The sequence below is a fragment of the Parus major genome, chromosome 17, assembly GCF_001522545.3.
Source record: "Parus major isolate Abel chromosome 17, Parus_major1.1, whole genome shotgun sequence".
NCBI classification, from domain to species: Eukaryota; Metazoa; Chordata; class Aves; order Passeriformes; family Paridae; genus Parus; species Parus major.
This window is the reverse complement of record NC_031785.1, coordinates 3,361,737-3,374,314: the sequence shown is the minus strand read 5'-3', so window position 1 is coordinate 3,374,314 and position 12,578 is coordinate 3,361,737. Positions and strand designations below refer to the sequence as shown.

The window sequence follows — 12,578 nt, the reverse complement described above, 5'->3', positions numbered from 1 at the left end:
TTTTTTTTTTTTTTGTGGGTTTTTTTTTGTTTTTGTTTTCCCTCTCCCCGCGGCATCCGGGGCGCGCAGCCGGGCAGGAGAAGGCAGCGGCCCCATCGCCGGCTCCCAGACCCGCCGCTGTCGGGACCCTTCTGCCGTTCTGTTCTTATTTTACAACCACCCCCGTCCCCCCCTCCGCCCGTTTTAGCTGCCTTTTAAAACCTATTTCCAGCCGGAGTTTGCCATCCTTTCGGTGACTGAGTCAAGTCCTGGCTTGTAAGGGCGAATGCCTCCTGCGTCTCGCTTCCAGGAGAAGTGATATTGCAGAGCTCAGTGCTCGGGGTGGGGGGAAGAAAAGTTTGAGCGAAGTCGCCTGGCGCCAGGTCCGGGCGAGGGGGAAGAGGGGCGAGTGCTGCCATCCCTGTCCCCGCTCAGCCCGGTGGCTCCGAGCCTCCGGCCGAGCGAGCCACGGCCAGCGAGACCATCCCTTCTGCCTTCTCTGGGCTTTAAATCTCTGCTCAGTCTCTCCAGCCTGCGGTGGTGTGTTTTGTTTGTTTCTTTCTTTCTCTTATTTTTTCTTCGTTTTTTTTTTTTTTTTTTTTTTTTTTTTTTTTTTTTTGTTTGTTTTGTTTACAAATTGCAATTTCAGTTGTTCCTTTCTAAGAGCAGAATAAATACAAGCAACCATCACAAGGTCGGCCCGCTGAAAGGGTTTCCAGGGCTGTGGTGGTCTGGGAGCTTTGGCAGGGAGACCCTGGCCCTGTGGGCTGGCAGAGGTGTAGCTGGCATCTCAGTGCCCCCAAAAATCCCAGTTTCACAGTGCCCCTTGTTGGCTGGGCTGGGAGGTGGGAGATGCTGCTGGGGCCAAAAGCATCTCACCTGCAGTGTGTCCCGGAGCAGGTCCTGATTCCAAATCGAGCCAGCTTCTTTTGGTTGGGTCCAGAGCAGCTGTTTGGGCATCCCAGCAGAAAATGCCTCTCTTGCCTCACTGGAGTGGTTTAACCTTAGGGGTGGCTGTTTGGGGGATTCACATTTCCTTGGATGCTCTTGTGGAAGACAATCCAAATCTCTGTTGATCTGGGCAGGCTCAGGCCTCTGTGCACGTTAACTGTGTTTTCTGTCAGTCCTGAACTCTCCTGTTATGCTGTAAATGCTAAAAAAATATGTTGTGTTATTAGTCAGGTTGGTTTGAGGGGGTAGGAGGGGGAGAGTCTGTGTGACTGCTGACTCGGGGAAGGGTTTTCACGCTGGTGCAAGTGGAAAACAACTGATTTATCTGCTCATTTAGAAATGCGTGCGTGGCAGGGCTGTGCCACACACTGTGCAGCACACCAGGAGCATCCCCAGGGAAAACAGGGTAGCCCCCCAGGACAGTCATACTGGGGAGGGTAAAACTTCTCATCCTTGTCTCAGGAGAAAATCCATCTGTCTGTGGGAGCTGTTTGGGGTGTGTGGTCTGGGATTGTGCTGCTGCAGGAGAGACTCCCAAACTTTATGTGCTGGTTTTTGGTCATTGATTATTGGGGAAAATCCCTTTGGCTGCGAGGGCAGTGGTTGCTGCAGGTTTTGGAGGGGGAGATCTTGGTCCTGCTCTGAGCAGTGCAGACTGCAGGGCTGTGTCTAAAAGCTTGTGAGCAGTTTGTAGGATTGAGGGGAATGTGAACCGAGACCTTCCCAGTGAAACCAGAGCAGAGCTGAATGAGCCAAGGGGCCTCTTTAGAGGTTGGACGGTCCAAAACCCACCAGGTCCCAACTCTGCAGAGTGCCAGAGTGTTTCACCAACGGTATCTCATTTTTGGGAGCTGCTGTTGGAAAAGGGAAGGGGAGAAAAGCAGCCCAGCTTGTGGGGTTTGTTTCCCTGCACACCAGTACAGGCCTGAGATGGGAACAGCAGCAGCGTGGCTTTGCCTCTGTGTCCCCATCAAAATCTCAGCTCAGTTTGGCCCAGCAAGGCCAACCTGGTGGTGGTTCCTGGCCAAGTCCTGCCCGTGGTTAGACTTAGATAACCCTGCTGATGTCATGGCTGGAAGTGTGGCCAGCACTGGGCACTTTTAATAGTAGTATCTCATTTTCCTGCTTCTCTGGAGAGGTGCTGGCAGATGCCAGCCAGAGGCTCCCCGTGAGGACAGCATGTCCTTGGGCATCTCCCAGGCTGGCTGCTGTCACCCGTCTGCCATCCCACTGCCAGGACAAGCTGCAGCCTGGCACGGGGGCTGTGACCACCACAGCCCTGCTGAGGATAACACCCCTCAGGAACCAGCAGACACTGCCTTAGAGCCATCTGGAGTTACAGTCCTGCCTTTACTAGGCTTAGCTTGCTCAGGGCTGTCCAGCTTTTGCTCCTCTCTGTTGTGCCAGGTCTCCAGGAGGAGAAAAATGTGGAAAAATCTGTGATGCAAGTGCTTTTGAGGCTGTGGTGATCACCTCTGGTGGGGTGCAGGGGCTGAGGTCAGGCTTTCACTGGGCACTGATGTGCAAACCAAGGACTCAGTTCTTCAGGTGGCTGCTTGTTCTCTGGCTTTTACAATCCTCTTAGCACTTTGTTTTCCCTTGGCCCATTCCCTGGGTATCTCTGGGGAGGAAAAGAGGGGTGGTGGGCCCAGAGCTGTCCCTCAAGGATTTGTGGGGGAAGAAACAGTTAACGGGTGTCCGAGGCTGGCGCTTCCCTCCGGAGGTCACTGCAGCGGGTTGTAACCTCTGTGTGTCCCTCTTCCCACCCCTGCAGCCCTGCCAGGGCCGGCTGCAGCTGCTCAGGATGTGGGGTGAGGACTGGCCGTGCCGTTCTGGGCCCTGCCGGGGCTGGAGCAGGAACACCTCCGAGGAAAACATCAAAACAAGCCCTCGTGTCCAGCTGGGACAGCCCAGGGGCTGCTTCGTGTGGGAGGGTGAGCATCCATCAGGCACCTTCATCCCCCGGGCGTGTGGCTGGGATGAGCCTGGATGCTGCGTGGAGCTCCTCGGTGGCAGCCTCTGGGTCACCACCACGCTCAGTCCTGCTCTTTACACCCTCAGAAATTGGCAGCTGATGTGACAATCCGCAGGAAGGAGAACTTCTGAGAGATGTAGGAAGTGTCTGAGCATCCCAGTGAGGAAGGAGGAATCCTCTGCCCCACGTGTGGTTGGCTCCGTGGGGCTGCTGGGCTGGAGCAGGAGATGAAGTCTGGTTGTGTCCTGGTCTCTCTTGCTGGAGCCTCATGTAGGGCTCGACCTCCCCTCGTTGACATATTCAAAACAGGCTGGGAAGGAATTTTTGTCTTTTCCAGAATCTGGGCCGTGACAGTGAAATAAATCCTTGCAGCATCCCTGAGTTTATTCCACGTCGTCCTGCTGTGTTGGAGGAAGCGTTTGTGTTTCTCAAATTTAGGGCATTTTATTTATTTAAAAGAGAGCAGGGGAGAAAGCCACAGAATTTGAGTTATTCATTGCAAATATTATTATTGGCGTTTTGCTCCTCTTGAGGGAAAAAAAAAAACAACCAAGGGGGGAATCAAAACATTTTACTGGAAAATACACCCTGGCTTTGTCCCACCCACATCTTCAAGGCAAAAATAAATATTTATTAAGATATGGGTTAAAAATCTTTTTGTTGAGTATTTTTTCTGGGAGCAGGGGTGGGTTGCCATATGCCAGAACCCTGCCACCAGGCTGAATTTTGGACTTTTTCAGGTTTTCTGCAGGGTGGTTAAGAAAAGAAACAAGCAGAGGAGCTGTGGGTGCTGCAGGGCTGTGGGGTGTGCTTTGGTCCTGCCTTGTCCATGGGCTGTGTTCCTGTGAGCATCCTGGTGCCTTTTCCTGGGGATTGTGTGTGCTCAGAGTATTCCCCGAGGCTCCCAGCTGTCTGAAATCCCCGAATCATTCCTGCTATAAATATCCCAGCAGTGAGACAGCAAGAGCTGGTGGCCCTTGGCGAGGGGCTTAACAGGGGTGTGGTGATGGTGAGGGGACACTGAAGGGTCCCTGTGCCCCAGCTGGGCTCCTCCACTGACCCAAAGCCTGGGATCCCTCAAACCCCTGCTGCCCAAGTGCTGCAGGGACCCTCTCTGTGAGCTGGGCAGCCTAATTGGGCTCTAATTAATCCTTCTCTGGCTCTGATTCCCGTGTCGTGTCGGAGCTGTCTTCACCTCCTGTGGCGAGGGAAGGAGCTGGAGCTCTCCTCGCTCTGACCTGTGGTTTGGAGGGATCTGGGTATTTCAGAGGGGTACTGGGGGATTGAAAAGGATGTGGGCACTCTGGAGGGATGCTCAGAAGTGTCAGGGATGCTCAGAAGTGTCAGGGATGCCCAGCACCGTGCAGGGATGCTCGGCACCGGAGGGATGCTCGGTGGAACGCGCGTGCAGCCGGCGCAGGATCCATCCCAGCACTTCCCTAATTGCTTCCTAAAAGGCCCAGGTGGGCTCTCCGAGTCAGTTGAGCTACAAAGCAATAGGGGAGGCAGCCTGGGTGGTTTTATTTTAATTGATTTTGTCAGGAGTTGCTGTATTTTATTACATTTAAAGACTAGACTCTGGAATAACTTTGAACGTTTGACACGCACACAAAAAGCAGCTTTCTGACATTTTCCTCTTTGCTTGTCTTTTATTTTATTTCTCCCCTCTCCTCCTCCTCAGAGGGAAGCGTGTGCCTGGAGGGAGGACAGAGGAGGAGGAGGGAGGAGCAGTTGTGTCTCTCCAAAGGCTGCTCAAACATCAAGGCAGCGCGAAGCAGATGAAATAATATTGCAAATAAGGATTTAAAAAACCCTACAGAAGGATCCCCACACATGCCAGCCAGCTCAAACTGCCAGAAGATTTTCAGACAGAAGCAATTTAGCCTGGGAAAATGCTCTATTGTTGAGATGGAAACTGGCTGTGAGAACTTGCCTTTTCTGACAAGGTTTGGCTTAGAAAAAGCAAAGCAAAGTCAGGGAAACAACCTGAGTTTTTATTTAGAGGGGAGGGAGCTTTTCAAAATGGAGGGTGTTTTCTGAGATAAACAGGCAACAATTCCCTTTCGAGAAAGGGAAGAAAGGGCGCAAATTAAGCCCAAATGCAGCTCCTCTCCTTTGAAATTTTGTTTAATGTGGAGTTAAAAAATAATCCTGTTCAAATAGACCATTGGTAACGAAATGCTTGGGCTGTTCCCCCCCCTTCCCCTTGTCTCTTACTGTGATCCACAATAAAAGTTCCAAGGTTGCACCTTTGGGCTGTAATTCTGGTTGCAGCTGTGCCCGTGCCAGCTCCTGCCTGTGCTCAGCAGGAGGGGATGGATCTTGCCTTCAGAACTCCTCGTCTGCCCAGATGAGACAGATCCAGGATGAGAAACTGAGGCACGCGGGAGCGTCTGAACTGGGAACGGGGCCCGGAGCGAGGGTGTGGGGTGGTTGTGGAAACTCAGCTGGGCTGTCTGGGATGGCAGCTCTGCACAGCTCTCCTGGGCTTTGCAGGGTCCAAAACACACCCCCCAAAGCTGCTTTTTGGCCCAGGAGCAAAGAAAAGCTCCCAGGTGGGGTTTGTGGGCGAGCCAGGTGCTCCCAAAGCACAGGGCAAGGAAGAAACACCCTAAAGATTCAGGTTATTAAGCAGCAGGATGAGGGCTGGCATCCCCTTCTGCTCCAGCAAGAGATAATCCCTCACACTGTGGTCATTGCTCCTTCTTCCAGACCCTGGGGGATTTGATTTTTTGGTCAAAGATTTGATTTTTTTTGGATGGGCCATGAGTGGAGGTTGGTGCTGTATTTGGGTTTGGGTCTTGTCTGAGCCTTTCCCTGGATCCCATCAGCTGCAGGATGGCTGCAGAGCCAAGGAGCAATAGCAGTATTGGGGACCAATAAAATGGTAATGGGATTCCCAGCTGGTTGTTACTTTTCATGGGCTCCTCTTTTGTGTTGGCTTTCTTCAGACTTGGGGGAAAAAAAGGAAGAAAATCCAGGGAGGGGGAGCTGAGGGAGGCTCCTGAGATTTACAGCCCCTTCAGCTCTGGGAGCAGATCCTTTGTGCTGGGTTAGGGAGGGATGCCCCATCTCGTTTTAGCTGGGTGGGAAGGCAGAAACATTTGATTATTGTTTTTCCATTTCTGGCTGACAAGTGAGTGCTGGAGAGGAGTTGTTTTCTTTCTTTCTGGATTTTTTTTATTTTATTTTATTTTTTTTTTATTTTTTTTGCTGTGAACTCTGTGGGCTGCTGCGAGACAATTTTGTTGTGGGCAGCGTGTCTCCTACGTGCCCGTTCCAGAATCACAGTGAGGCAATGGCAGTGGTGAGGCAAGAGCGGAAGGAGAAGTGCAGGAGGGGGTGAACTTCCAGCCAAAATCCAGCCTGAGGCACGGAGATGGCAGGAGAGGGGGTGAGCTTCCAGCCAAAATGCAGCCTGAGATGTGGAGGTGGCAGGAGAGGGGGTGAGCTTCCAGCCAAAATCCAGCCTGAGATGTGGAGGTGGCAGGAGAGGGGGTGAGCTTCCAGCCAAAATCCAGCCTGAGACGTGGAGGTGGCAGGAGAGGGGGTGAGCTTCCAGCCAAAATCCAGCCTGAGACGTGGAGGTGGCAGAGGTTGGGGTGGGAGGCGATGGAGGAGCTGAGCGGGTTGGATGGTGAGTGGTGGCAGAGAAGGATTGGATCAGAGAGGCAGGAGCAGAGTCAGGGGCATCACATCGAGCTGGGTGAGCTGTTTGGCTGCTCCTGGGCTTGGGGAGGATGGGTGAGAGTGGTTTGCCAGTTATGCAGCTTTCCTGCCCTGCTCCCAAAGACCTGTGTGCACGTGGGGGCTCTTGGAAGAGAGAGATTGAAGAATGAGAAACGCCCTTTCTGCACTGGCCATCCTTACCAGACTGAACTGGGCTCCCCTTCTGCCCCCACCCTTTATTTTCCTGCCCCATTTGTGCAGGATGGGTGATTTTATCAGGCCTGGGGAGCCATGGCTCTGCCTGGTGTGGAGGAGCTGTGATCTCTGACAGTGTGGAGCAGGTGCCGGCTCATGCTGGGGATGCTGGAGCACACTGTGGTGGGGAAATCCATGATCCCACACTGCATCCCATCAGTGTTGGGGCTCCTTCTGGAGACCCCTCAGACCCTACAGCAGTCCTGGATGTTCAGTGGGAAGCAGGGAATAGGGGTACCAAGGAGGGTACCCAAGGCCTGTGCGGGAGCAGGTGACTTGAGCGAGTTGAAAGCCGCTGCCTCAGAGCTCTGCACCTGCGTGACCAACCCTCCCTGCTGACCTGCACTTGTTCAAGTGTGACTTTCAATTGATCATAAAAATCTGGCGTGATTCACAGCGTTCCTGCCCTGCAGCCTGCCGGGCTCCGTCTCTCTGCATTCACGTAGCGTGAGAGAGCAGATTGCCCTCCAGTTCATCCTGCTCAGCCTTAATGGGGAGCCGCTGCTTACTGGGGCTGCTCTCCCCACACACTCCTGGAATACATTAAAGATAGTCGTTTAGCATTTAAATTTATTTTTTTCCCCTCACATTTATGAAGAAAACTCCTCTTCAGGCGAGCTCCCAAACCTTGGGGTGTGGGGAGAAGGGAGGGAGGTGCAGCTCCCCGCTCCATCCCAGCGCAGCCCCCGCGTGCGTGTGTGTGGCTCACAGACAGTGAAATTGCACCCTAGAGTTATAAAGCAATTGTCTAGCTCAGCAGCAGAATGAGCATGAAATGGTGCAGAAAGCAACTAAATAAAATTGGGTAAGGCAGATGCATGAAAATAATGACATCTCTATCCTGTAGTCAGGCGCACTCGCTCTTCCTCGCTGATAAACTTTTATAACAGACTTTGCATTTATTTTCTCAGGAAACTCTCCTGCCATGGAGATGTGTCTTTGTGTGGGGTGAGCTCCTGCACCCCCCTCCTGATTTCTGGGGCTGCACATCCCTGCCCCTCTTCTCCCTTGTCACTCTCCCCGTCTCCCTCTTCCTTGTTTTTGTTTTCAGAGCAGGATTTTTATGCTCAGTCAAACACCAAAGCGATAACCTTTGCGACTTCATTTCCTTTCTGCTGGCCATGCCAGGCTGAGGGAGCCCTGTGAGCTGGTGGCTCTCAGGGTGGCCTCCCACGTCCCTTGCAAATGGGCTGAGGAGATGCTTTCCTGTTCTTCTCTCTCTGGACTTTCCTCCTTTTCCATGAAAGGATGGGATCGAGCAGGCTGTTGTGTGGGGTTTAGGACACCACAGCGGGGATGGAACTGGCTCTGTCATCCCTTTTTCCTGGTGTTAGCTGGTGACACCAGGGCCACCTGCTCCCACACTGTTTATCCAGCTGAATGGATTAAAGTGCTCCCAGTTTTGGAGAACTGACTTCAGCTGCGATTCCTCCCCAGCCTTTCCCCTGGGCTCTGTGCTGCTGTCCCTGCTCCAACAGTGCCTTGGAGTTGCTGGCCTCAGCTTCCCATCCACTCCCAGGAAGCTGATGCTTCCAACACAGTGTTTTGCTCGTTTTGTGCCAGGATCCCCGTGGAGACTGGGAACAAGCGGCTCCTCTTCCCACCCAAGAGGCCCTTTAGGTGACATTAAGGCTGTGTCCCTGCTGTCCTCACGTCCTCCTGCCTCTGATGGCATCACTGGGCACTGCTCCACGTGCTTGTGGTGCCAGGAATGCCCTCTGTGGATTGGGTGCTGCCTGCTGAGTCCTGCCTGGATGCTTTGGGGGGGCTCAGGACTGAGCTGCTTGTGGATTCTTTTCCTTGTCTGCAAGGAAAGACCAGCCCTGGGCTGTGCTGGAGCCTGCAGCTCACCACCCAGTGCCTCTGCAGCAGAATCTCCATCTCTGACTTTGCTGGGATGTATCCCTGGGGTCCTGGATTAGCTGCTCCAGTGCCTGCCCATCACACGCAGCCCAGCGTGGATCCCATGGGTGGGCTGGAGCTGCGTGTTGGCTGCTCAGCCCCGGAGCACAACAACACAGGACATTTTCCCCTCCTCCTGCAAAAACCCAGCTCCTCTGGAGTGAGGCAGAGCAGGAGGTTTCCCTGCAGGGATTATTCTGGCTCTGGGCAGCCGGATGCCAAGGCCCTGCCAGCTTTTTTGCTGGTGTGGTTCCGCAGCACCGGTGAGGAGGAGGAGGAGGAGGAGGGAAATGCACGCGTGCAAAAATCAGTGTGAAAGCATAAATCAGGCCAAGAGTGAAAGGTTAAAGAAATCCAGAGGAAGCAGAGCGATGTGCGTGATAGAAAGGGGTTTCCTGTACCTACAGAGGCCACCCAGGCTCCCTTCCTGCCAGGGCAAACCAAAACTTTCTGCACCCCTAAGCAAATTGTGGCTGGCTGCTTGGGCACGCTGTGAGCCAGCTGTGCCAGCCTGGGTGTTAATGCCTTGTGCTTTACAGGCTGCTCTCCCCAGCTCCTGCCCTGGGATTTATTTATAGGATGTGCAGGCAGATCCTGGGAAGCACCACAGTTGGGAATAGGGCTCGAAGGGCAGGATGCAGTGACCTGTGCTGCCCTAAATCCACATCCTCCCCACTGCCATCCGTGCTGGTTTTCTGCTGTGCTCCTCATCGGGGCCCAGACATCAGAGGGGCTGCAGGAAGGCTCCTGGGACAATTACCTGCAGGCCCCTATTTAAGCACTTAGGAAGGCTTAGCTGATCCCAGCTGGAGATAGCCTGGCCCCAGGCCAGCGGGTACCTGTTGTGTGCAAATGTGGGAGACTTTAAACAGCGCTTCAGAGCCGGGACTTGCTGGGAGCAGGACCCCCAGAGGGCAATTTGGGGTGCCTGATGCTGGCACCCTGAGTTACACCCTGCCAGCACATTCCTCTGCTGCTTGTAAGTTTGGGAGACACAGGTTTCATTGGCTGAGGGGTTTTTGGCAGTGCTTAGAGCTGTGTTTTGGTAGCGGTGCTGCTTTGCCCTGGTGCTTTACCTTGGAGTGTCACCCTCCTCTCCAAGGGGGAACACCAGCAGTTCCCTTCTGGCAGCTTGCTCCCTCTTTGTGCCTCACCTGTGGGGCAGGTTTGCTCTGTGGAAATCAGAGGCCATCGGGCTTTGTTGGGCTCGGGCGTTTGCTTTTCCCACCAGGTTTTCCTGCCTGGGGTGGCTGAGGGGTGCTGGGCGCCGCTCCCTGCGGGCACCCGGGCGCTCCTCCGGTTGTCCCGGTGTTGAGCCATGGGAGCTGAAGCTGGGCAGGCAAGGAAAACCACGTCTGGCGAGGTTTCACGGCCTCTAGGTGTGTGCAGGAAATGTTGCAGGGCAGGGATTTCTTGTAGCAGGTAACAAACAGCAAGGTGCCCATCTGGAGCCCACGCACACGAGGGGAGGCTCCTCCTCTCCCAGCGCCTTCCCAAAAACCCTGAGGCAGTGCAGGGGATGTGGGGCTGCTCCAGGAATCCTCCAGGTCCCTTCCTTGGAGCTTTTGCCGTCAGATGCTGGAAGGTGCAGGATGGTGCAGCACCGTGCCCTGGGGACACAGCTTGATGGAGCTCAGCAGCTCCCCAGGAATGGTGTTGGGGGGAGCCCCAAAGCTCTTCTCAGGGCTTTCCCAAGCAGGCAAACATTAGAATACAGCCTGGGAAGCAGTGTCATGGAGGGTGAAGCTCATCCTGGCTCATCCCTGAGAGCAGAGAGATGTTCCAGTCCTGCCCAAAATCTGGGGACCCCAGACCAGCCCTTTGTAGGGAGGACAGAACACAGTGGGGTGGAAGAGTGCTGGGTAGGAAGGGGTGAGCCTGGAGCTGGGTGTAGGGATGTGCCCACAGGGTGGGAACAGCCGGTCCTGCCAGTTCTCCCAGGCTCTGGGAAGTCCCTCAAGCTGCAGTCGAGGCCGGGATGAGGTCCCAGGATGAGGTCTCTACTACCACTTCCAAGGGCTTTTCCTTGGCTGCTCAGTTTTAAGTCTTTGAGAGCACAGGCTCTGGCAAAACACCCAGAGAGCCTGTCCCTGGCTGGGAGTAAAAGCCAGCTTTGCGTGGGAAGGGAAGGCAGAGCCAGTGCACTCCTAATTCAAAGCACCTTTACAAATGAATAAGGTAGAAGTGACTCCACAAAAGCCAACCCCAATGCATTGAGCTGCCCTGTAATTGTCAGTGTGGAAATCACGGGCACATGAGGACTTGCAGCGAGGGATTAATCCACAGCCTGATTTCCAAAGTGCAAGAAACGAGCTCCCAGCGCTGGTTTTGGGGGTCCCATGGACCTGTGGGCAGAGGAGCTTTTGTCAGGGTGGATTTTTGTGGCCCCTGTGGCAGGATCTGGAGCTCAGCATTGATTTCATCAAGTGGCTTCAAGATTGCGTTGGCTTAACCAAGGACTGGGATTGACCTGCAGTAATTTGCTGACTTTTTTATTAAGACAGTGATGGGGCTGAGCTGGAGGAGAGGGATTTCGGTGTTCTCTGCCTGGTGGGATGACTTGGAACAGCACTGGCAGCACTTCACCAATTTTTCATCCCTTTTTGCTTTGAGGAGGTAAAATCCTGAATGTACCTTAAGGGTTCATTGAGGAGAAGGACTTTCCATCCCAGCTCTTGGCCCTGTCAGTAGCTGCAGAAGAACATTATAAGGAGCTATTCATCATTGCAATTATTTTATTAAGAGAACACTTTGTGCTTGGGAGCTGGAAGAGATGGAGCTTTGGGATGTTTTCAGCATTATAAATACGGGTTGGTTACATCACCCTGCTTTTAAAAAATGGTGTGTGTCGTCCTGGTGAGGATTTACAGACAACCTTGGAGAGGAGAGCCAGGTGGCTGTTCCCAGCAGGGACAGCAGTGCCACTTGTCTCTGCCTCTCCCTCAGGAGTGGGGAGAGAAATCTCTGGGCTCTGCCAGGCAGGAATTTGAGCCTATTCTGGACTGGACATGCTGGAATGGGCTCCTTGGGGGCAGGCACATCATTCCCACGGGAGGTGGGATAGCACAGCACCGCTCCTGGAATGCTCCACGCAACCTCACTCTGCCAAACCCCAAAGAGCTGCTCTTGGGGCTGGTTTGCAGATTTCTGTCCTGTGCAGGTTTTTCAGGGGTCGCCCACCTGGGTGCCACCTCACCTTGCTGTGCCAGGGCTGGTGGCTGGTCCCTCTCAGGCTGGCACCTCCGGGTGCGTTATCGCGGCCGCGCGCCGGGGTAAAGTCCACCATGGGAAAATGCCTGGTGGACTTTTAACTGGAGTCCTCTGGAGAGCCCAGCTTAGAAAGTTTTAACTGTTTCGTGGCAATCTCTGCTGGAAGGTAAAGAGAGAATGGAGGAGAGGATGGACTGCCCAGCTGGGGTCAGCTCCCTGCAGCGAGGGCTTTGCTGGTGGCCGTGCCAGGTGGTCATGGGGTCACCACTGCATCACACACCCTACCCCTGCACTGGTTTTGTAGCCTCAGCTCTTGGACCAGCTGTGGTCTCCCAAAATGCTGCTTTGGACATGTAGGGGCAGCTCTGGGGTCACTGGACTGTGCTCCTCAGACACAGCCAGTGTCCCTCCCCTGCTCTCCCTGCTGCTGTGTGGCCTCAAAGGATGAGCCCTGGGGGTGGGGAGGGATGGGCATCATTCTGCAGCATCCTCACCTATGGGAAGCTGCATCTGGAGGTTGAAAGAGACCTTGGCACTGCCAGTTTTGCTGTCTCACACTCTGATTTTGCCTGCTGCTTTAGACACCTGGAGTGCCTGGTGGGATTTATTTCAGCATCTTCATCCTTCTTCCATTTGC

The 12,578-nt window shown here is 54.0% G+C and overlaps 1 long non-coding RNA gene across 1 annotated transcript; it reads left to right on the top strand.

Moving 5' to 3' along the window:
• The first annotated feature begins 568 nt into the window (after window positions 1-568).
• LOC117245229 lies at window positions 569-3,439 on the top strand. Its single transcript, XR_004499683.1, has 2 exons — window positions 569-2,864; window positions 2,992-3,439. It is a non-coding gene; the product is annotated as an uncharacterized LOC117245229 (long non-coding RNA).
• Window positions 3,440-12,578: the final 9,139 nt, after the last annotated feature.